We start from the raw sequence: 25,740 nt of genomic DNA, 5'->3' as shown, positions 1-25,740 counted from the left end.
TGTTTGGTCTTTGCACTCATTGTTGCCTCGACCGGCTTAGAGGTTGCGGGATGGTTTCATTCATGTTATTTGAATGGCAGAAGCCATTCCCTCAGAGGGGGCCTAGAGGCGACTTGCTAAGAGCCTTTGACGGACGGCCCTTCCACTTTGTGCCTCCCTCCCACCTTGTTGCTGCTGATGTTCATCCTCCTCCTCCTCCTCTGCTGCTGCTCCAATGTCTGATGGCATTGGCTGGGTCCTGAGGATTGCCAGGTTATGCAGCATGCAGCACACAACAACGAAGTGGGTGACTCGCTCAGGCGATTACTGCAGGGCTCCTCCAGAATGGTCCAGACAGCGGAACCATTGCTTGAGCATGCTGATTGTGTGCTCAACGATGTTCCTGGTAGCTTGATGGCTCTCATTGAATCGTAGCTCAGCAGGAGTGCTGGGCGAACGGTGTGGGGTCATCAGCCAGGTGCACAGAGGATATACCTTGTCCCGGAGAAGCCAACATCCTGGGTGAAGCGGTGCCTTGAAAAGGTCTACCACAGAAGTCTGGTGCAGGATGAAGGCATCATGGCTGCTGCCTGGAAAGTGGCCATTGACAGCGAGTATCAGCTGTCTGTGGTCACAGACCAACTGAACATTTAAGGAATGGAAGCCCTTTCAGTTGCGGAAATCCTCGGCATTCTCTTGCGGCACACGCAAAGCCACATGGGTGCATTCAATGGCGACCTGCACCATGCGGAAGCCCGCTATCCTAGCAAAGCCCGTTGCGCGTTCTTGCTGCTTGTCCGGGGTCATGGGGAAAGAGATGTACTCTCTGTAGTGTATGTGCTTTAAGTCAGAACTACTTTTTACAGCTCCTGTGTACTGTAGTACCGGCAGTAACCACACCGGTATAAAAGCTGTGCGCATGCCTCTGTACTCCAGTCTAGAGATGACCCTCCTCCAGTAAAGACCTGTTGTTTGTTTATGTACAGCATCCGTGTAATTCTTTATCCACTGAACCACGGATCTAACAGTGGTGATGAGTGTTGATGCGAATCTACCTGCAACATTAAACAAATTTAAAAAAAATAACAATAGTCAAGTCCAGGAAAATGGTCGTCGACCGCGAGCAACCGCCCAGCAGTCAGGCAGAGATCCAACTTCGCGGGGGAGGCTGTGGAGAGCCGGGCTTGGTTCCCCAGCCACAACGAGCAGTAAGAGACCGACGACAGGTCCTGAGCAGACCCTTCCCGAGCAGCAGCGACGGGAGCCGACCGACGGCAGAGAGAGAGAGCCGGGGAGCGTCGATGGGGTAAGAAAAAGGGTGAAGAGAGCAGGGTGCAGCCGGGGGTTGATCACCGAGCGGCGGCGTGGAAAAATACTGCAAAACCGGAGAGAGAGAGGGTAAGAAACAGCCGGGATCTAGACCGAGCGGCGTCGACAAATATCAAGAGAAGAACGCGCAGAGCACAGCCAGGGATCACGGGCTGATCAGGGTCCACGGGGCGAAGCAAGGGGAGATGCCATTGAGCCGCGGAGAAGCAGGGAGAGCGCGGGAGGCGCCATTGAGCCACAGAGAAGAAGGAAGAGCGCGGGAGATGCCATTTTGCGAAGCCGCAGCGGAGAAGACGGGCGAGCACGGGAAGGAAGGAAAGCGCAGGAGACGCCATTTTGGGCCAGCGGAGAAGAAGTGGAAGCGCGGGAGGCGCCATTGGGGATAGTTAACGCACAACCAAGGATGACGAAGAGTGGCAGTATCTCTGCATTCGACAATGAAGTCGAAGATTGGGCGACATATGTGGAATGTATTGAGGTGTACTGCAGGGCGAATGAAGTGCCAGATGCTAATAAAGCACTGGTTCTGTTAAATTCCATGGGTGCAATAACTTATGGGTTACTGCGGAATCTAACAACCCCAGAGAAGACGGTAAACAAGGATTTTGGAAGCATAGTAGAAATCCTACAGCACCACTTAAGCCCCACACCGCTGCTGATAGCAGAACGATTTAAGTTCCATAAAAGGAACCAACACAAAGACGAAAGCAATGCTGAGTACCTAACGGAACTGCGCAAGCTATCGAAATACTGCCAGTTTGGAGCGGGACTAGCAGACACGTTAAGGGACAAGTTTGTGTGTGGGCTACAAAGTGAAGGAACCCAGAAACAGCGTCTATCAGAAAAGGACCTTATGCTGGACAAAGCTTTCAATATGGCAGTATCACATGAAGCAGCCGCAAGGGGTGCTGCAGAGATACAATGGCAAGAATACGGCACCAACAAAATGACCTATGGAACAGGGAAGTGCTATCGCTGCGGCAGAACAAAACATGACCAGAAAGATTGTTGGTTCAAGGACCAAGTGTGCAGACAGTGTGGGAAAGCAGGACACATAGCAAGGGTCTGCAGGTCTGGGAAGAAAACCAACAGTAAGAAATCTCCACAGGAGAAGTACAAAAAGGTACACCAGGTGATGGACAGTGGTTCAGACGAGCAGAAAAGTGACACAGACTCCGGAAGCAAGGAGCTGGGTTGTCTGAAACTACATAATGTAACCGAAATAGAGGATCACCAGACTATCTGGGTTACACTCAAGATAGATGGAGTCCAAGTGGAAATGGAATTGGACACAGGGTCAGCTCTAACAGTCATAAATCAAAGAGACTACAAGCGGCTATTTTCACAAATACCCTTGAAAGCTACAGAGATTGTCTTGAAGATGTATACGGGGCAAAAAGTCTACCCCAAAGGAAAAATAAGGGTGAAAGTGACATATAAAGGTCAGGAAATACCTAAAATGGATATATATGTATTACCAAATGGAGGACGTGAGTGGATCCGGAAGATAAATTTAGATTGGCATTCCATACAGGCACTGAAGGTGGAGGCCAAAAAGGATGACGACGTCACACCTGGACGACTGTCAAAAATGCTAACTGATGCAAAAGAAGTGTTCCAAGAGGGACTAGGAACACTAAAAGGAATAACAGCAACAATTAAAATAGAGGATAATGCAAGCCCAAAGTTTCTGAAGGCCAGACCAGTGCCTTATGCGATCAGACCAGCAGTTGAAGCAGAGCTGGAAGGGTTGGAACGTTCAGGAGTACTGTCCAAAGTGGACTGGAGCGAGTGGGCTACACCCATCGTCCCTGTAATGAAGAGGTCGTTGAGTAATATGCCTGGGGAACCAAAGAAGATCCGCATCTGTGGGAATTTTAAGGTGACAGTGAACCCAATACTTCACATGGTGCAATATCTGCTTCCACGAATTGAGGATATTTTCGCCTCGCTATCTGGTGGTAAACGCTTCACCAAAATTGATCTAGCCCAGGCGTCCTTGCAGATGGAGGTAGAAGAAGCTTCGAAACATTACCTTACGATCAACACCCATAAAGGTCTCTATCAATACAACCGGCTGGTGTTTGGAGTAGCCTCGGCTCCGGCTATCTGGCAAAGGGCGATGGATCAGGCCCTGCAAGGGATTCCAGGGACCCAGTGTTATTTGGACGACATCTTGGTCACGGGCGAAAATGACGGTGATCACCTCGCTAACTTGGAGAAGGTGCTCGCCAGATTAAAGGAATATGGGCTATGAGCTAATCGCCACAAGTGCGAGTTTTTCCAGAAACAGATCTCGTATTGCGGCCACGTCATCGATGAAGAGAGGTTACATAAGTCCCCTGACAAGATTGGGGCAGTAGTCAAGGCTCCAGCACCGGAAAATGTGTCACAACTGAGGTCGTTCCTCGGGCTGGTAATCTATTACCACAAGTTCTTACCAAATATGTCTATGGTACTACACCCGCTGAACACCCTACTGCAAACAGGGGTACCATGGAAGTGGGATGAAGAACGTAGATGAGCTTTCCAGAAGTGTAAAGAATTTAGCACATCAAAAGAGGTGTTGGCCCATTTCAACCCAGCACTACCAATTCGTTTGGCATGTGATGCATCACCTTACGGCATTGGAGTGGTGCTGTCGCACAAATTCCCAGACGGGTTGGAGAGGCCAGTGGCTTTTGCGTCTCGGACACTAACCTCAGCCGAGCGCAACTACGCCCAGATTGACAGGGAGGCCCACAGCCTAGTATGGGGAGTAAAAAAATTCAATCATTATCTGCATGGGCAGAAGTTCACCTTCCTGACTGACCATCAACCACTTGTCTCCATCTTTAATCCTAAGAAGGGCGTGCCAGTAATGACTGCACAGCAGTTACAAAGATGGTCCCTGTTTCTCGGGGTGAATCAATATGAAATAGAATATAAAGGCACGAAACAGCATGGGAACGCTGATGGGCTATCGCGCCTGCCACTGCCTACGGTGGAGGAAGCACCAGCAGTGGACCCAATCGAGATATTTTATTCGTCGATAATTGAACGATTGCCAGTAACAAACGCGGATATAGAGAAGGAGACCCGCAATGATCCGACGCTGTCACGGGTATATGAATTGACGGTGAGGGGATGGCCAACACATGGCGACTCACTGTTGCCAGCATTCTCATCCAGAAGAGAACAGCTGTCAGTATGCCAGGGGACAGTGATGTGTGGATCCAGAGTGGTGATTCCACCCAAGTTAAGGGAGAGTGTGCTAAAGGAGCTACATGAAGGTCAGCTGGGGGGAGTGAAAATGAAAAGCCTTGTTAGGGCTTATGTGTGGTGGCCGGGAATCGATCAACAAATCGAAGACCTAACTAAGAGCTGCTTAGAATGCCAGACGGTGCAAAATGCACCACCACATGCCCCTCTACACCCATGGGAGTGGCCCTCCTCTCCATGGCAATGGGTGCACATTGATTTCGCTGGTCCATTCATGGACTCAATGTTCTTAATAGCAGTGGATGCTCATTCAAAGTGGCCTGAGGTGATAAAAATGTCTTCAACCACTACAGAGAAAACGATTGCAGTCCTACGGACCATATTTGCCAGAAACGGGTTGCCAGAGCAGATCTGCTCTGATAATGGACCACAGTTTGTGTCCGACGAGTTCCAAAAATTCATGAAAAGGAATGGGGTAAGGTGTTACACATCCGCCCCGTATCATCCAGCCACCAATGGATTGGCTGAGAGGTTCGTACAAACCTTTAAAAGGCGATAAAATCCATGTGCGCTGAGGAAATTCCACTACAGCATAAGATGGACAATTTCTTATTAGCCTACCGAAACGCAACACATGCAGTTACCAACCAGACCCCAGCCATGATGTTCTTTAACAGAAGGTTGAGATCTCGTCTGGATTTACTCAGACCAAATGTGCGAAGAAATGTTGAGGACAAACAATTCCAGCACATCAACGAGAAGCCAACAAGGAGCTTCAATGTAGGGCAACCAGTCTTGACCCGTGACTATCGAACAGAGAAGTGGCAACCCGGAACGATATGTACAAGGCAGGGGCCATTAATGTACACAGTGGATGTCGGGGAGAACATTGTGAGACGCCACGTCGATCAGATCATAGCGTCACAGGAAGGTGTCAACCCCATGTCTCGAGTACCTGGGGATGAACCCGACATACCGGTCGCATCTACTTCAGACCCAGTAGCAGTGGAACCCGATGAACTACCTGATGAAAAGGGGTCAGAATCGCCTCTGCACCAAGAACAAGAACCTCCGGAAAGGCGCTATCCCGAAAGGGTCAGGAAGCCGCCCCAAAGACTGAATCTATAAATGGACTTTTTGTTATTGAAAGTACATGTAAAAATGTAATTGTTATTTGAATATTAAGGGGGTATTATTAATCTAAAAAGGGAGGAATTGTAGTGTATGAGCTTTAAGTCAGAACTACTCTGGGATTCTAGGGTTCATGATTCTGGGATTCTAGGATTCTGTGATTCTATGATTCTGTGAGTCTAAGATTCTAGGATTCTAGGATTCTGTGATACAAGGATTCTATGAGTTTGTGATTCTATGATTCTAGGATTCTGTGATTCTAGGATTCTGTGAATCTGTGATTCTATGATTCAAGGATTCTGTGATTCTAGGATTCTAGGATTCTGTGATTCTATGATTCTAGGATTCTGTGATTCTAGGATTCTAAGATTCTGTGATTCTATGGTTCTATGATTCTAGGATTCTGTGATTCTAGGATTCATGATTCTGGGATTCTAGGATTCATGATTCTGTAATTCTAGGATTCTAAAATTCTGTGATTCTATGAATCTATAATTCTGTGAGTCTGTGATTCCAGGATTTGGATACTAGGATTCAAGTATCCTAGGATTTTCTGATTCTATGATTGCATGATTCTGTGATTCTATGATTCTAGAATTCTATGATTTTGTGAGTCTATGATTTTATAATTATTTGATTCCATACTTCTGTTATTCTATGATTCTAGGAATCTGTGATTCTGTGTATCTACAGTTCTGTGTTTCTATGATTATAAAATGCTAGGATTCTGTGATTCTAGGATTCTGTTATTCTATGATTCTGCAATTCTATGATACTAGAATTCTAGGGTTCTGTGATTCCATGATCTTGGATTCTGTGATTCTGTGACTTAAGGATTCTAGGATTCTGTGATTCTGTGATATTAGGATTCAAGGATTCTATGATTCAGTGATTCTAGAATTCTGTGATTTTATGGTTCTATGACTCTAGCATTCTAGGATTTTGTGATTCTAGTAATCTGGGATTCTGTGATTCTAGGATTCTGTGATTCTAGTATTCTAGGATTCTGTGATTCTAGGATTCCAGGATTCTGTTATTCTATTAATCTTTGATTCTATGCTTCTAGTGTTCTAGTATTATGTGATTCTAGGATTCTGTGATTTTATGATTCTATTATTCAATGATTCTAGCATTCTAGGATTTTGTGATACTTGTAATCTGTGATTCTGTGATTCTAGGATTCTGTGATTCTAGTATTCTAGGATTCTGTGATTCTAGGATTCCAGGATTCTGTTATTCTATGATTCTGTAATTCTCTGCTTCTAGTATTCTTGGATTCTGTGATTCTAGGATTCTGTGATTCTATGACTCTAGGATTCTAGGATTCTGTGATTCTAGGATTCTATGATTCTGTGATTCAATAATTCTAGGATTCTGCGATTCTAGGATTCTATGATTCTGTGATTCTAGGATTCAGTGATTCTAGGATTCCATGATTCTGTGATTCTAGCATTTTTATGATTCTGTTATTTTATGATTCTGTGATTCTATGATTGTATGTTTCTGTGATTTTAAGATGCTATGATTCTGTGAGTTTAGGATTCTGTGATTTTGTGATTCTAGGATTTTAGGATTCTGTGATTATATGATTCCAAGATTCTGTGATTCAATTATTCTATCATTCTGTGATTCTAGTATTCTAGGATTCTGTGATTCTATGATTGTAAGATTCTATGCTTCTAGTATTCTAGGATTCTGTGATTCTAGGATTTTTTGATTCGAAGACTCTAGGATTCTAGGATTCTGTAATTCTATGATTCTATGATTCTGTGAGTCTAAGATTCTAGGATTCTATGATTCTGTGATTCTAGGATTCTATGATTTTGTGATTCTAGGATTCTGTGATTCTAGGATTCTGTGAATCTGTGATTCTATAATTCAAGGATTCTGTGATTCTAGGATTCTGTGATTCTAGGATTCTGTGAATCTGTGATTCTATGATTCAAGGATTCTGTGATTCTAGGATTCTAGGATTCTGTGATTCTATGATTCTATGATTCTGTGATTCTAGGATTCTAGGATTCTGTGATTCTATGGTTCTGTGACTCTAGGATTCTGTGATTCTAGGATTCATGATTCTGGAATTCTGGAATTCATGATTCTGTAATTCTAGGATTCTAGAATTCTGTGATTCTATGATTCTATAATTCTGTGAGTCTGTGATTCTAGGATTCAGGATTCTAGGATTCCAGTATCCTAGGATTCTCTGATTCTATGATTGCATGATTCTGTGATTCTATGATTCTGGTATTCTATGATTTTGTGATTCTATGATTTTATAATTCTTTGATTCCATGCTTCTGTCATTCTATGATTGTAGGAAAGTGTGATTCTGTGAATCTACTGTTCTGTGCTTCTATGATTCTAAAATGCTAGGATTCTATGATACTAGGATTCTGTTATTCTATGATTCTGCGATTCTATGATACTACAATTCTAGTGTTCTGTGATTCTATGATCTTGGATTCTGTGATTCTGTGATTTAAGGATTCTAGAATTCTGTGATTCTGTGATATTAGGATTCTATGATTCTATGATTCAATGATTCTAGGAATCTGTGATTTTATGATTCTGTGAATTTCTGATTCTGTGATACTATGATTCAAATATTATGTGACTCTAGGATTCTGTGATTTTATGATTCTGTGATTCTAAGGTTCTGTGATTCTAGGATTCTAGGATTCTGTGATTCTATGGTTCTTTGATTCTAGGATTCTGTGATTCTAGGATTCATGATTCTGTGATTCTGGAATTCATGATTCTGTAATCCTAGGGTTCTAGAATTGTGTGATTCTATGATTCTATAATTCTGTGAGTCTGTGATTCTAGGATTCAGGATTCTGGGATTCAAGTATCCTAGGATTCTCTTATTCTATGATTGCATGATTCTGTGATTCTATTATTCTAGTAGTCGATGATTTTGTGATTCTATGATTTTATAATTATGTGATTCCATGCTTCTGCCATTCTATGATTCTAGGAAACTGTGATTCTGTGAATCTACGGTTCTGTGTTTCTATGATTCTATAATGCTAGGATTCTATGATACTAGGATTCTGTTATTCTATGATTCTGTGATTCTATGATACTACAATTCTAGTGTTCTGTGATTCTATGATCTTGGATTCTGTGATTCTGTGATTTAAGGATCCTAGAATTCTGTGATTCTGTGATATTAGGATTCTATGATTCTATGATACAGTGATTTTAGGAATCTGTGATTTTATGATTCTGTGAATTTCTGATTCTGTGATACTATGATTCAAATATTATGTGATTCTAGGATTCTGTGATTTTATGATTCTGTGATTCTAGGATTCTGTGATTCTAGGATTCTAGGATTCTGTGATTCTATGGTTCTGTGATTCTAGGATTCTGTGATTCTAGGATTCATGATTCTGGAATTCTGGAATTCATGATTCTGTAATTCTAGGATTCTAGAATTCTGTGATTCTATGATTCTATAATTCTGTGTGTCTGTGATTCTAGGATTCAGGATTTTGGGATTCCAGTATCCTAGGATTCTCTGATTCTATGATTGCATGATTCTGTGATTCTATGATTCTAGTATTCTATGATTTTGTGATTCTATGATTTTATAATGATTTGATTCCATGCTTCTGTCATTCTATGATTCTAGGAACCTGTGATTCTGTGAATCTATGGTTCTGTGTTTCTATGATTCTAAAATGCTAGGATTCTATGATACTAGGATTCTGTTATTCTATGATTCTGCAATTCTATGATACTACAATTCTAGTGTTCTGTGATTCTATGATCTTGGATTCTGTGATTCTGTGATTTAGTGATTCTAGAATTCTGTGATTCTGTGATATTAGGATTCTATGATTCTATGGTTCAGTGATTCTAGGAATCTGTGATTTTATGATTCTGTGAATTTCTGATTCTGTGATACTATGATTCAAATATTATGTGATTCTAGGATTCTGTGATTTTATGAATCTGTGATTCTAGGATTCTAGCATTCTAGGATTTTTTGATTCAATTAATCTGGGATTCTATGATTCTAGGATTCAGTGATTCTAGGATTCCAGGATTCTGTTATTCTATGATTCTGTGATTCTATCCTTCTAGTATTCTAGGATTCTATGATTCTAGGATTCTATGATTCTATGATTCTAGGATTCTGTGATTCTATGATTCTATGATTCTGTGATTCTATGCTTCTAGTATTCTAGTATTATGTGATTCTACGATTCTGTGATTTTATGATTCTGTGATTCTATGATTCTAGCATTCAAGGATTTTGTGATTCTAGTAATCTGGGATTCTGGGATTCTATGATTGTGTGATTCTATGATTGTATGAATGTATGATTCTATGATTCTATAATTCTATGATTCTATGATTCTGTGATTCTAGGATTCTAGGATTTTGTGATTCTATGATTTTATAACTCTTGTATTACATGCTTCTGTGATTCTATGATTCTAGGGTTCTGTGATTCTATGATTCTAGGATTCTGTGATTCAATGAATCTAGTTTACTGTGCTTCAAGGATTCTATGATTCTGGGATTCCAGAATTCCAGGATATATAGTGATTATAGGAATCTATGATTCTAGAATTCTATGATTCTGTGATTCTGTGATTCTAGGATTCTAGGATTCTGTGATTCTATGAAACTAACATTCTGTGATTCTAATATTCTGTTATTCTGTGATTCTGTGTTTCTGTGATTCTATGATTCTAGATTACTAGGCTTCCAGGAATCTGTGGTTTTATTATTGTAGAATTATGTGAATATGTAATTCTTGGATTCTTGCAGTCTGAGATTCTATGATTCTATGTTTCTGTGATTCTATGATCCTAGATTACTAGGCTTCTAGGATTCTGTGATTCTAAGATTGTAGAATTCTGTGATTCTGTGAATCAGGGATTCTAGGATTCTGTGATTCTTTGATCCCAAGATTCTGTGATTCAATGATTCCAAGATTCTGTGATTCAATGATTCCAGGATTCTGTGATACTAGTATTCTGGGATGCTATCCTTCTGTGATTCTAGGATTCTATGATTCCATGATTCTGTGATTCTACAATTGTATGATTCTGTGACTCTAAGACCTAGAAATTCGGTTGGCTTTGCGCCCAGTTTTCGCCCAAAGAGGGCTTTTGCGCCACTTGCTAAACTTCCCCCGATATTCAGCGGTGCGGTAATGGCGGGGTTAGCTAGTAGCGCTGCGCCGCCACCGATGATGTCATCGGTGTGTGCAGTGCCCCGCTACCGCCCCGCTACCGGCCCGACCGCCATATTGAGTTGCGGCCGCCTCTTCCGCGGCGGCCGCAAACAGCGACCAGACAATGGGGCCTACCTGATGCGGTAGAGGGGCGAGTTAAGGCGGATGTGCGGCCGGCCGCTTTTTCAGCAGCCGCCTGCCCGCACCTCCTTCCCCGGCCTCCTCCACCGCCCCCCCTGCGGCATTGCCAGCTGTTTTCCGGGAGCCCGGCACTTCTCCGTGGTGCCGGGCTCATTTGCCGGCACTAGCGAGTGGCGATCGCGCTGTTGCAGGCACCTCCCCCTTAAGAGAGGGAGGAAGGCCTGCAGTACCGCAGCCTGCCGCTCCACAGCGGGTGGCGCTGCGGCACTTAGCGCGCCGATATTCAGTTTCAGCACCCCAAGCGGGGGCGCTGAAACCCTTGATTTGCGGCCGGCTTCGACTTGGGGCGCTGAAACTGAATATCCAGCGGGCGCAAGTGGCTCCGCGCGCAGCGGTAATTTCTGGGCGCAAGCGAGCTGGCCGCCCAAAAGTCAATTTCTAGCCCTAAGATTCTAGGGCCTAGAAATTCAGTAGCGTGCGCCAGCCATTAGCGCCTTAGGAGGAGTAGATCTCGAGCGCTAGGCGCTTAGCGCCCGGGCGCAGCGCGATCTGTGCCTCGCCCCAACTTCAGTAGACATTTAGCGCCGGCGCAAAGTCTTTGCACGCGCCCTGCTGCGCGCGCAGATTATGACGTCATTTCCTCGTGCAGCGCCCTTTGTGCGCCCCAAACCGGAACTTCAGTCACGCCGGGCCATTGTGCGCTGGGCGGCCCTAACGACTGTGGAGTGGAACGGTACACAGCCGAAATGGGCCGCGGGGAGCGCAAATTAAAGGGCACTTACCCTGCACTATAAAGGGCTGCCATTTTGCAGCAATCACTCTTGTGCAATGGATTTTTTGAAAAAAAACAAGGAAGGGAGCTTACTGCTTTGGGCCAACACTAGGACAGGTATTTTTGGCTTCAGGCCAGAGCTTGGCAATTCGCCTTCACTGATATCTCATTGTTTGCCAGCATATTATGGAGGCTGCATGGGGTGCCAATGCTGAGTTTCAGGATTATGTCGGAAGGGCTCGCAGACGCTGGGTTAGGGGGGCAGCCCTGGCTAGACGCAGAGGGGGCAACAGGCGTCGGCAACGTGGGCCTTACCCACTCAGGCAATACCGCCAGCAGGTCTCGTATCTCAACATGACTGGCGTGCGATGTGTTAGGAGGCTGCGATTCAGAAGGGAGGTGGTTGCAGAGATCTGCCATCTGCTTCACAGAGATCTGCGTCCACAGCGGAGTTGCAGGACATCTCTCTCAGTGGAAGTGAAGGTGACGGTGGCTCTGAACTTCTATGCCACCGGCTCCTTCCAATCAGCTGCTGGGGACATTGCTAACATATCCCAGTTCGCCGTGCATTGCTGCATCCACCAGGTCACCAATGCCCTTTTCAGAAGGAGACACCAATTCATCTCCTTCCCCATGACCCTGGAGAGGCAGCAGCAGCGTGCAGTGGGATTTGCAAGAATCGTGGACTTCCCCATGGTGCAGGGCGCCATTGACTGCACGCATGTGGCTTTGCGGGCACCTGTGGACCATCCCGAGGATTACCGCAACCGGAAGGGCTACCATTCCCTCAACGTACAGCTGGTGTGTGACCACAGGCAGCGCATCCTAGCTGTCAATGCCCGCTTGCCAGGCAGCAGCCACGATGCCTTTATCCTGTGACAGACTACTGTGGCTGACATGTTCCAGGCACAGCCTCACCCAAGAGGATGGCTTATCGGGGACAAAGGCTATCCTTTGTGTACCTGGCTCATGACCCCGCTCCGCGCGCCCAGGACCCCTGCTGAAGAGGCATACAATGAGAGCCATCAAGCGACTAGGAACATCATAGAACAAACAATTGGCATCCTCAAACAACGGTTCCGCTGCCTGGATCGTTCCGGCAGATCTCTGCAGTATTCGCCGGAGCGAGTCTCCCAGTTCGTGGTCGTTTGCTGCATGCTGCACAACCTGGCTATCCGCAGGACTCAGGCACTGCCACCTCACGCTGGAGCACCACCTCAGGAGGAGGAGCAGGAGGAGCATGAGGAGGAGGAGGAGGAGGAGCACCAGGCCAGGAGGGAGGCACAAGGTCCAAGGGCCGCCCGTCAGCGGCTTATTGAACGTCACTTCTAGGCCCCCTGTCAGGGCATGGCTTGTGCCAATGAAAGAACATGAATGCAGCCGCTCCGCAAGCCCTCAGCCGCTTAAGGCAACAAACACTTCAAAGATCAAACATGGACAATATGAATAAATAAAATGCTTTATTGAACAAACTCAGGGCCCTTCCCACACGAAACCCAAAAACAGACAAGACCCCCCAAAAAACAGTCACAAACATGACTCACTCCTGTAAAGTCTGTGGGTTGTGCAGTTAATAAATACACAGACTTCAGAAGTAACAAACAAACAGGTCTTTACTATTCGAAGGTCCGGGCGAATCTGCCCAATAACTCCTGGCACAACACTTATATACTGGTGTGGTCACTATCGGTATTACAGTATACAGAAGCCAAACAAATAGTGCCACATCTAAAGTAGTTCCCTTAAAGGTGAACGGTTACATTCAATAGTTCCCTTAAAGATAGACGGGTACATACACTACAATCCTCCCTTTTTAGCTTATTACTTACAGAGTCCCCGTTAAACATACATATCTTCAACTTCCTATAAAACAAATTACAGATATAATCTCGGTGGAGTCAATGTCATATAAAACAATTTACAAATATAATCTCAGTGGAAACAGTTCACAGGTTCAGTCTCTGCGGAAACAGTTCATAGATTCAGTCTCTGATCTTGACTCGTTCCGAACAACATTTCTTTGGTGTAGCCGGATTACCTGGCTAGCGTGACTCCTCCATAGCCTTTTTCTTGACGTAACAGCTTGAACCTTCGTCCTGTTGAACCAGCAGTGCGGACTTTTACAACCAACTGGCTGTCTTGACATTTTCCAGTTTTTCAACTAATTTAGCTCCTTTCGTAATGTCCCGCCTGGAATGGTAGAAGTGCTAATATATTTTAGACAGTTATTATCTTCTGCTTCTTCTTTTTCTTTTCTGCCTTTTTGAAACTCTCGGAGCTCCTTTCTCGGCTGCCAGCTGTAGCGCCACCAACTCTCTATGTTCCTTAGACCTTAAGTGCTTCCTCCGGATTTCAGCACTTTGAGAGTTTTCATCACAAGCTGGGCAGACCACATCCTCGTAATATTCAGTGTCACTCAACAGGTCATGGTAATATTCGGGTTCATCCTGAGTTAGGCCAGCGAGAGAGACTTCTTCTTCCTCCTCACCCGTCTGGACGTTAGCTGACGGTGGTTCCTTCCCTAAACATCTTTCTTGAAAAGCCTTCTTCATGCATTCATATTCATCCCGCTCTTCCTGGGTTATCTGCCATTCCTTCACAACGGACCTCATTTGTGAGTTCAATACCTTCCTTTCCATCGGTAATTGCGTTATCAGGCTATTTAACCCTTCTACTGAAGTAACGGTTTCCACATTCTTCTGTTCACCTTGACGTGATTCAACGTACTTTTGGCATCCTTGTAAAATTTGTGTTGCCACCTCAGCTATCTCCGTGACTTTTGAGAGCTCCGAACTCGTTCCCCCTGAAGATTGAAGCTCGTGTTCAGATTGTTCCCCTTGCAGAGTCTTGTCCTTCAGCATATGAAGGAGTTGGCTGACCGTTAACTCTTCCCTGGGAACACGGTGGATCAGAGTCTTCTCCATTTCCTCCACCTCTTTCTCCAATACTTCCACCTTACGTTCCTCTTGAACTTTGGCTTTCAGCGCTCGGAAAAGTTGCGCCCTGATGCTCTCTAGTTCATGTTCAGGGACCATTCTTACAGTGTCCTGTTCTTCCACTGAAAGGATTCCCAGTTGAATCTGTTCTTCAAGTTGTTGAACCTCGGTCATTGCCGCCTCATATTTGTCTTGGGTGTCCTTCAATGTTTTTATAAGTTCTTGGACATCCTGTCTTTCATGCTCAGCCATGATTTTCACCTCTAATTTCTCATCTATGGATGGATCTCCTACCGATGAGTCTGTCTTGGCCTTGAGCTCATCAAGAATTTCCTGCAGCCATTGGACTTCTTGCTCATGTTCAACCTTTAGTTGTTCATATGCTTCTACTGAAACTAGCTTTTCGGAGGCTGCCGAGTTAACCCCCTCCAGAATTGTAGCCTGGGCCTGTTCATACTGTTCTTTCAACTTCTCACACTCTGCTTGTAAGGAGTCGTAGAGCAGAACTGGAATAAAATCCTGGCTCCCTGAAGATTCCTCTTCCTTTGGTTCATTCTGTAAATATTCTAGTTCCTGAACAGCATCAGGGGAATGTGATTGGTATTTGACCACGATGGCTCTATGGTCGCTCTCTGCTTGAGCTAGCTGTCTCTGTAGTCTTTCCAGGTTCTCCCATTCGGTGTCCCAGAACCTTTCCATATTTTTCATCTCTTGTACGAGACGGTCACTCAATTGTTGTCGTACTTTGACATAAGTTTGCGTCCGAGCTCGGTGTTCTTCCGTCATGGATGAATCCTTTGCTTGAACAGGCTCAGAATTCTCTGTCAACCTGGAGTTCTGCTCTGCAGCTTTATTCTTCTTGGTACCATAAGTCCTTCTGCATGTCTTCGTTTTCTTTCCCATCGTCGGCAAGTCCCTTTTAGCCTTGTCTTCCATATTCGACTTGGTCTGATCATCATCCATTTCAGAATCTGAGCTAATAGCTTGCACCGAGTCCTCCCTCATTATGGCTTTTAGGTAATGCCATTCCATGTCTATTTTCTTAATCCACTCCCATCCTAGAAGTGGTGGTCCTCCCTCAGGTAATACGTACAAGTTCATTCTTGGGTGTTCTTTACCCCTATCTCTCACCTTGACTCTTATTTTCCCCACGGGGTATACGTTATGCCCCGTGTATGTCTGTAATACGAACTTGGTATTTCTTAAAGGTATGTGAGAGAATAGCCGGTGGTAGTCCCTTCGGTTGATGACTGATAGAGCTGATCCAGTGTCCAGCTCCATTCTTACTTGGACTCCAGCTATTTTTAGTATGACCCAGATGGCCTGTAGATCCGTTTCTTTACCCATATTGTGGATTCTCAGCCTACCCAGCTCCTGGTTGTTTGGGTCTGAGTCTGAATTCTGTTCGTCTGAACTCTTCTCAGCCACCTTGTGTACCTTGTTGTACTTTTCTTGTGGTGGCTTCCTTTGATTATTGGTCTTTTTCCCGGACCGGCATACCTTCGCGATGTGACCCAGTTTGCCACATTTCCTACACTCTTGGTTCTTAAACCAGCATTGATTCTGGTCATGCGTGGTCTTCCCACAACGGTAGCATTTTGTTGTGCTTGAAGTAATTTGGTCCACCCCAAGTGCCGCCGCCTTTAGTTGCATTTCCGCCATTCCTTTCGCTGCGGCTTCGTGCGATGCAGCTATAAGGTCAGCCCTGTCCAGTGTGAGGTCGTTCTCTTCCAGTAGTCGCTTCTGCGCCCCTTCTTTGGACAATCCGCATACAAACTTGTCCCGCAGCGCTTCTGTCAGATTCCCTCCGAACTGGCAGTATTTCGCTAGCCTACGCAGTTCGACCAAGTATTCCGCATTGCTTTCGTCTTTCTTCTGCGTTCTTGCGTAGAATTTGAATCGTTCAGCCAGCATCAGCGGTGTGGGGTTCAAATGGTCCTTCAGCACAGCCACAATCTCTTCGAAGGTCTGATCCGCTGGTTTATTTGGTGCTATTAGATGCTTCAAGAGCCCGTATGTTTTTGCCCCCATCGAGTTTAGCAATGTTATCGCCTTGTCGTCTTCCTCTATTTTGTTGGCTTCGCAATAGATCTCTATGCGTTCCACGTACGTGGCCCAGTCTTCTATTTCCAAATTAAAGTCGTTAATATTCCCTCGCTTAGGCATTTTTCTTCCCTTGGGAGCAGCACCAGTATTTCTTTAAGTATTCTTATTTATTTGTGTATTTCTAAGATGGCGGTTTTCCCGCGAAATCGGCGGTTTCCCGCTCTTTCCTTCTCTCCCCGCCCACTTCAAGGCGGTATGTCAATCAAGATGGCGGTTTTCCCACGAAAATGGCGGTTTCCCACTCTTCCTTTCTCGCCCCGCCCACTTCAATGGCGGTTTCCCGCTTCTGGCGTCTTCTCCACCTAATGGCGGCTTCCCGCGTTTCTTCCCGGTGGAAGGGGAACGCTTTCCCCACAGCGGACAGGTTCAGCCGCTGGGCTGGCTTCCGCACAGCTCCCCTTACTCGGCTCTGTCTTTTCCTCCCGCCCGCATGGCTCTCCCGGCGCTGTGTACACCCCGTTAACGGAGGACAGTTCAGCCGCTGGACTGGCTCTCGCGCAGTCTCTCACCCCGTTTTCGGCTGTGTCTCTCTCTCACTCCCGCCCGTTCGGATTTGCCGGCTCTGAGTACCCCGTTGGTGGAGAACAGCTCAGCCGCTGGACTGGCTCCTCGCAGTCTCTCTCTCCGCACCCGGCTCTCACCCGCACGGTTCCCGTTCGCCTCCCCAGCCCTCTCGCAGACCGGTGTTTCCCTCCCCGGCTGCGGCTGGGTTTCTCTTCCCGTGCCTACTCGCAGGCTCAGCGCTTCGTGGCTGCGGTCGCTGCCCGGATTGTTCCCGCCGATCGCGGTCCGGCTGTCACCCGACGCCGTTGGACCCGACTTTTGGCCGGCACAGCTCCCCCTCAACCAAGGTCGAGTGCTCTGCCCTTATCCTCCGGATACTTCTACCCCTTCCCCTACTCACAGTCTCTTCGGCCGCCTTGTTTCTTGCTGGTCGGCTCACTCCGCACCGTGGCAGAAGGGTAGTCAGTGCCTGTTGCTGATACAGCTTTTGTTGTTAGTCTTCCTGCTTTCTGTTGTTTCAGCCTCGTGTTTTCTTTTGGTAGCACGACGAGGGCGGTTGTCTCTCTTCGACGCTCTTCGTTGCTTTTGGTAATCTTGCCGCAGGGTACGATCGGACTCGTCGCCACTGTAAAGTCTGTGGGTTGTGCAGTTAATAAATACACAGACTTCAGAAGTAACAAACAAACAGGTCTTTACTATTCGAAGGTCCGGGCGAATCTGCCCAATAACTCCTGGCACAACATTTATATACTGGTGTGGTCACTATCGGTATTACAGTATACAGAAGCCAAACAAATAGTGCCACACCTAAAGTAGTTCCCTTAAAGGTGAACGGTTACATTCAATAGTTCCCTTAAAGATAGACGGGTACATACACTACAACTCCCACAACCTGGGGAGGAATAACAAAACATTTGAACAAAAATGGCCTTCATCCTCGGCCTTAACAGAACAACCATCCCCAGAAACAAAACAACCATCCCCAGAAACAAGACAACCATCCCCAGAAACAAAACAACCATCCCAATATAAACAAATATTTGTCCACACCCTCTACTTTGTGGCCCGTGAGGGCGATTCCTTGTCCAGCCTTTGGCGGCCCCTGGCCGCCCTGCTGCTCCTCCTCAAACCGTGGCCAGTGGCTGCTGCAAGGCTGGGGGAAGGCTCCTGAGGGGCACATGCCGTCACAGCAGATGCCCTTGGGGGTCGGCCTAGACGAGGTCTGGGCCTCGAGGGGCCGGCTGGTGAATGCTGCAGCTGTGGCTGGCCAGCATCAGTCGGACCAGCATCTCGTGGCAGCTCCACTGGGGGAGTGACAGTGGCGGCTGGAGGAATGGGGGCAAGCTGGCGTCTGGCAGGCCGCCGCTGGTCAAGTGACACACTGGCACTCGCCCGGGCCCGCACTGCAGCATGCGCTGCCATGTGCCGAACGACAGACCGCTGTGCTGCTACAGCGCGGCGGGTGTCCTGGCGATGCCTGGCTGACGCAGCAAGTGTGGCAGCAGTGAGTGCCCGTGCTGCCCTGGCCTGTGACCGCATCAGACCAGCCAGTGACTGCACGGCACCACTGATCAGCTGCCCACTCGCTGCCTGTGCTGCCACGAATTCGGCACGACTCGCGTCCTGTGCTTCCCCGAATAGCTCCAAACTCCTGGCCTGTGAGGCCCCGAACTCGGCCACACTATGAGCCAGGGACTCGATGGCCTCAGGCATCCGTGCCACAACCCCCATGAGTTCGGTGTGCTGGCGCTCCGAGTCCATGGACATTTGATCGAGGAGGCGCAGCTCCTCGGAGTTGACCGTCGGCGGACTGGAGGCCGGACTCTCCCTCTGGGGAGAAGGCCGCCGAGCTGGCCAACCCTTCCCGCGTTGCTGGATGCCACTGGGCCCAGCAACTACACCCCTCTGGGAAGAAGGCCGCTGAGCAACCGCACACCCCCTGCGTTGCTGCACGCCACTGGTCCCAGGAGCGACACTCCCCTCTGACACTTCCCCCACGCTCTCCTCCAGGGAAGACGTGTCCCCTACATTGGCATCCCCTGGCGTGGGTGAGGTTTCCCCTGATGGGCCGCCTTCCTCTTCCTCTTCCTCCTCCTCCTCCTCCTCCTCTTCCGAGGGGCTGTCAGTGGCAGCTTCAGGGACCTCCTCCTCACCATCTGAAAGCAGGAAGGGACAAGAGTAGCTTTAGATTGAGGAGAGGGTGTCAGCGAGGGAGGCATGAGTGGTGGCATTCAGCGCATTGGTCGGACAGTGGCAAAGGATGTAGATCTGATGTGCAAATGGAATGAGAGAGGTCCAAAAGGTGATGTCCTTACCATTGGTGCCCAGAACAGGGTCAGCATCTCCACTGGCAACGGGGCCAATCACCCGGGCTCCCATGAGGCGACCCACGTGCTCTTCCAGGTCAGTGAGCTGCTGGATCTGGGGACCGCCTCCCCCGGTCTCAGTCCGGCTCTTCTGATTGTGGGCCAGCTTGGCCTGCAAGAGAAAGGACGGCCTCTAAGTACAGTGTGTAGCCCTGATCTGGTGTGCACTGCCTCCCATGGTCGAATAGCTTGGCCAGTGTGGAGCCCTGATCTGGTGTGCACTGCCTCCCATGGTCGAATAGCTTGGCCAGTATGTCAAGTGCAGAATGTGCAATTGATGTTCATGCCAGTCCCATAGCTGCTGGATGAGGGCTGGCCATTAGGGCTTTCAGGTCCCTTTGCCCATAATGTGAGGTGCACATGCAAGGATGAGGAGGACACTGGAAAGGCTACTCACCCTGACAATCCTCGTGAGGTCATTGAACTTTTTTCTGCATTGGATGCAGTTCCTGGGGACCTCGCTGTTGGCTGTCACCCTGATGGCGACCTCCCTCCAGGCTTTCCTGTAGACGCTGGTCGCAGGCTTCTTCCCACTGTCCGGGAACAGGTGTTTGCGTCTCCTCTCCAAAGCCCTAACCAGCACCCTCAAATCATGGCCAGTGAAGCACTGCGCTCATTCACGGGCCTTCTGCATCTTTCCCGGCGCTATTTCTGATCAGCAGCAGTGTTTAGGCCTAGCTGGAGGGCTGCAGTGTCCAGGGCGTGGCAGCAGACGAACTCGACCCTTCCCCCTTTAAGAGCTGGCCGGCGCCAGGGTGTCTGCTGTCAATCAAGAAATGACCGCACCTGTGCTGCGCCCGGCCTCGGCGGTTTAGCTCAGCACCGCCGGCTTTGCGCCTAAAGATAGTTGTGGAACGCCAGTTTTAGCGCTCGAGCAAACTCTTAGGGCGAAGCTACTGAATATCGGCGAAGTGGCCTCGACTTTGCGCCGGGCGCAAACTTTAGCGGCCGCCCGACTTTTCCGCCCCAAAAGTGGCTATACTGAATTTCTAGGCCTAGGTTTCTGTGATTCTATGAATCTAGGATTCTGTGATTCTGTGATTCTAGGATTCTATGATTCTAGGATTCTATGGTGGAAAAATTCAGTATCGCCCCGTTTGGGGCACCATTATCGGCTGTGTGCAAAGTTTAGCGCCTGGCGCTAATTATCACCCCCGACGGCAAACTTGGTTTTTACCGCCCCTGGAGGAGATTGGAGCACTAAATCAGGCACTTCACACCTGTCTTAAGGCACAAAGCTCAAAGAGTGAGGCGTTACCTCAGAGTGATTCTGTGTTTCTATGATTCTGTGTTTCTATGATTCTAAAATGCTAGGATTCTGTGATTCTAGGATTCTGTTATTCTATGATTCTGTGATTCAATTATACTAGAATTCTAGGGTTCTGTGATTCTGTGATATAAGGATTCTAGGATTCTTTTATTCAGTGATTCTAGGAATCTGTGATTTTATGATTATGTGAATTTCTGATTCTGTGATACTACGATACTAACATTATGTGATTCTAGGATTCTGTGATTTTATGATTCTGTGATTCTATGATTCTAGCATTCTAGGATTTTTTGATTCTAGTAATCTTGGATTCTGTGATTCTTGGATTCTGTGATTCTAGGATTCTAGGATTCCAGGATTCTGTTATGCTATGATTCTGTGATTCTATGCTTCTAGTATTCTAGGATTCTGTGATTTTAGGATTCTATGATTCTAGGATTCTAGAATTCAGTGATTCTAGGATTCTATGATTATGTGATTCAATAATTCTAGGATTCTGTGATTCTAGGATTCTAGGATTCAGTTATTCTAGGATTCCAGGATTCTGTGATTCTAGCATTTTTATGATTCTGTTATTTTTGATTCTGTGATTCTATGATTGTATGTTTCTGTGATTCTAAGATGCTATGGCCTAGAAATTCGGTGGGGTTAGCGCCCAATTAGAGGCGTTAGAGGGCCTTGCGCCGGAATTATAGCCGCGTTCGAAATTGCGTTGGGCCCTACCATCGGCGTTAGCCGGTAGCGCTGCGCCGGCACCGATGACGTCATCAGTGTGCGCAGCATCCCGGTTGCCGTGGTAACGCGGCCGGACGCCCAAATTCAGTTGCGGCCGCCTCGCCCGTGGCAGCTGCAACCAACGATTGTTCAACGGGATGTTGCAGCACGTAGCGCCGGCGCATTAAGGTGGAGCGGCGGCCGGCCGCCTGCCCGCACCTCCCTCCCCGGACTCCTCCACCACCCCCCCGCGGCACTGATGTGTGTGGCCCGCGAGCCCGGCACTTCTCCGAGGTGCCGGGCTCATTTGTCGGGCGAATCGACCGGTCAGCGGTCGGCTGCAGGCAGCTCCTCCTTAACAGAAGGAGGAGGCCTGCAGTACCCCAGCCTGCCGCACCGCATCAGGTGCCGCAGCGGGGGATTAGCGCCCCAAACCTGCATTCAGCGCCCATAGCGAGGCGCTGAAACCCTCCATTAGCGCCCGCAGCCGTCTGGGCACGGGGCAGCTGAATTTTTGGCGGGTGCAGCGGCAATTATCGCGGGCGAAAATTTCGGGCGCAAAAGCCCTGGCGGAGGCAAACCTAATTTCTAGGCCTATGATTCTGTGAGGTTAGGATTCTAGCATTCTGTGATTCTGTGATACTAGGATTCTGTGACTATATGATTCCAAGATTCTATGATTCAATGACTCTATCATTCTGTGATTCTATTATTCTAGGATGCTAGGATGCTATCACCCTGTGATTCTAGGATTCTAGGATTCTATGATGCTAAGATTCTAGGATTCTGTGATTCTATGAATATAGTCTTCTGTGTTCCTGTGATTCTAGCATTCAGGATTCTGGGATTTTTGGATTCATGATTCTGTGATTCTATGATTTTGTGATTCTATGATTGTATGATTTCATGATTCTATAATTCTATGATTCTATGATACTGTGCTTCTAATATTCTATGATTCTATGATTCTGTGATTCCAGGATTCTATGATTTTGTGATTCTATGGTTTTATAATTCTTGTATTCCATGCTTCTGAGATTCTATGATTCTAGGGTTCTGTGATTCTATGATTCTATGATTCTGTGATTCTATGAATCTAGTATACTGTGCTTCAAGGTTTCTATGATTCTGGGATTCCAGGATTCCAGGATATACAGTGATTATAGGAATCTATGGCCTAGAAATTCAGTATAGCCACTTTTGGGGCGGTAAAGTTGGGCGGCCGCTAAAGTTTGCGCCCGGCGCAAAGTGGAGGCCACTTCGCCGATATTCAGTAGCTTTGGCCAAGGAGTTTGCTCGAGCGCTAAAACTGGCGATGCACGGCTATCTTTAGGCGCTAAGCCGGCGGTGCAGAGTGATACCACCGAGGCCGGGCGCAGCGCAGGTGCGGTCATTTCTTGATTGACAGCAGATACCCTGGCGCCGGCCAGCTCTTAAAGGGGGAAGGGTCGACTTGGTCTGCTGCCACACCCTGGATACTGCAGCCCTCCAGCTAGGCCTAAACACTGCTGCTGGAGAGAAATAGCGCCAGGAAGGATGCAGAGGGCCCGTGAGCGAGCGCAGCGCTTCTCTGCCCATGATTTAAAGGTGCTGGTTAGGGCTTTGGAGAGGAGGCGTCATATCTTGTTCCCGGACAGTGGCAAGAAGCCTGCCACCAGGGTATACAGGAGAGCCTGGAGGGATGTCGCCCAGAGGGACACAGCCACCTGCGATGTCCCCAGGACTGGTGTCCAATGCCGGAAAAAGTTTAACGACCTCACTCGGATTGTCAGGGTGAGTACCCTTTCCAGTGTCCTCTTCATCCTTGCATGTGCACCTCACATTATGGGCAAAGGGACCTCAAAGCCCTAATGGCCAGCCCTCATCCAGCAGCTATGGCACTGGCATGAACATCAATTGCACTTTCTGCACTTTACACACTGGCCAAGCTATTCGACCATGGGAGGCAGTGCATACAGCAACAGGGCACCACACTGGCCAAGCTATTCGACCATGGGAGGCAGTGCATACAGCAACAGGGCACCACACTGGCCAAGCTATTCGACCATGGGAGGCAGTGCATACAGCAACAGAGCACCACACTGGCCAAGCAATTCGACCATGGGAGGCAGTGCATACAGCAACAGGGCACCACACTGGCCAAGCTATTCTACCATGGGAGGCAGTGCACACAACAACAGGGCACCACACTGTACTTAGAGGCCGTCCTTTCTCTTGCAGGCCAAGCTGGCCCAGAATCTGAGGAGCCGGACTGACACTGGGGGGAGGCCGTCCCCAGTTCCAGCAGCTCAGTGACCTGGAGGAGCACGTGGGTCGACTCATGGGTGGCCGGCTGATTGGCCCCGTTGCATGTGGAGATGCCGACCCTGTGCTGGGCCCCAATGGTAAGGACATGACCTTTTGGACCTCTCTCGTTCCCCTTGCGCTTCAGATCTACATCCTTTGCCACTGTCCGACCAATGCTCTGAATGCCACCACTCATGCCTCCCTCGCTGACGCCCTGTCCTCACTCTAAAGCTACTCTTGTGCCTTCCTGCTTTCAGCTGGTGAGGAGGAGGTCCCTGAAGCTGCCAGTGACAGTCCCTCGGAAGAGGAGGACGAGGAGGAGCAAGAGGAAGGCGGCCCATCGGGGGAACCCTCATCCACGCCAGGGGATGGCAATGGAGGGGACACGTCTTCCCTGGAGGATAGCGTGGGGGAAGTGTTGCAGGGGGGTGTAGCTCCTGTGCCCAGTGGCGTCCAGCCACGCGGGAAGGGTCGGGCAGCTCAGCGGCCTTCTCCCCAGAGGGGGGAAGTGTTGCAGGGGGGTGTAGCTCCTGTGCCCAGTGGCGTCCAGCCACGCGGGAAGGGTCGGGCAACTCGGCGGTCTTCTCCCCAGAGGGGGGAAGTGTTGCAGGGGAGTGTATTTGCTGGGCCCAGTGGCGTCCAGCCACGCGGGAAGGGTCGGGCAGCTCGGCGGCCTTCTCCCCAGAGGGAGAGTCCGGCCTCCAGTCCGGAGATGGTCCTCGCCCAGGAGGTGCGCCTCCTCGATCAAATGTCCGCGGACTCGGATCGCCGGCACACCGAGTTCATGGGGGTTGTGGCATGGTTGCCTGAGGCCATCGAGTCCCTGGCTCATAGTGTGTCCGATTTCGGGGCCTCACAGGCCAGGGGTTTCGAGCAACTCGGGGCAGCACAGGCCAGGGGTTTCGAGCAATTCGGGGCAGCACAGGACGTGAGTCGGGCCGAATTCAGGGCAGCACAGGACGCGAGTCGGGACGACTTCAGGGCAGCACAGGCAGCGAGTGGCCAGTTGATCAGTGGTGCCGTGCAGTCACTGGCTGGTCTGATGCGGGCACAGACCAGGGCAGTACAGGCACTCACTGCTGCCACACTCGCTGTGTCAGCCAGGCATCGCCAGGGCACCCGCCGCGCTGCAGCAGCACAGCGGTCTGGCCTTCAGCAGATTGCTGCGCTTGCTGCAGTGCCAGCCCGGCCGAGTGCCAGTGTCTCAGGCGAGCAGCGAGCGCCTGGCATCAGCCAGCTTGCCCCCATTGCTGCAGCCGCCACTGCCACTCCCCCAGTGAAGCTGCCATGAGCTGCTGGAGAGACTGATGCTGCCCAGCCACAGCTGCAGCAGTCAGCAGCCGGCCCCTCGAGGGCCAGAGCTCATCTAGGCCGACCCCCAAGGGCATCTGCCGTCACGCCATGTGCCCCTCAGGAGCCTTCCCCCAGCCTTGCAGCACCCACAGGGCCCAGGTTGAGGCGGAGCAGCAGGTCGGCCGGGGGCCGGAAAAGGCTGGACAAGGACTCGCCCTCTCGGCACACAAAGTAGAGGGTGTTGCCAAATGTTTCTTTATATGGGGGTGGTTGTGTTGTCTATGGGGGGGGTTGTTTTGGTAAGGCCGAGGATGAAGGCCATTTGGATGGAAAAGTTTTGTTATTCCTCCCCAGGTTGTGGGAGTGAGTCATGTGTTTGACTGTTGTTTGGGGGTGTTGTCTGTTTTTGGGTTTCATGTGGGAAGGGCCCTGAGTTTGTTCAATAAAGCTTTTTCTTTATTCAGCTTGTCCATGTTTGATGTTTGAAGTGGTTGTTGCGTTAACCGGCTGAGGGC

This window comes from Somniosus microcephalus, chromosome 1 (genome assembly GCF_052327205.1).
Source record: "Somniosus microcephalus isolate GS21.2 chromosome 1, FLI_Smic_1.0, whole genome shotgun sequence".
Classification (NCBI taxonomy): Eukaryota; Metazoa; Chordata; class Chondrichthyes; order Squaliformes; family Somniosidae; genus Somniosus; species Somniosus microcephalus.
Note: the sequence above shows the minus strand (reverse complement) of the source record.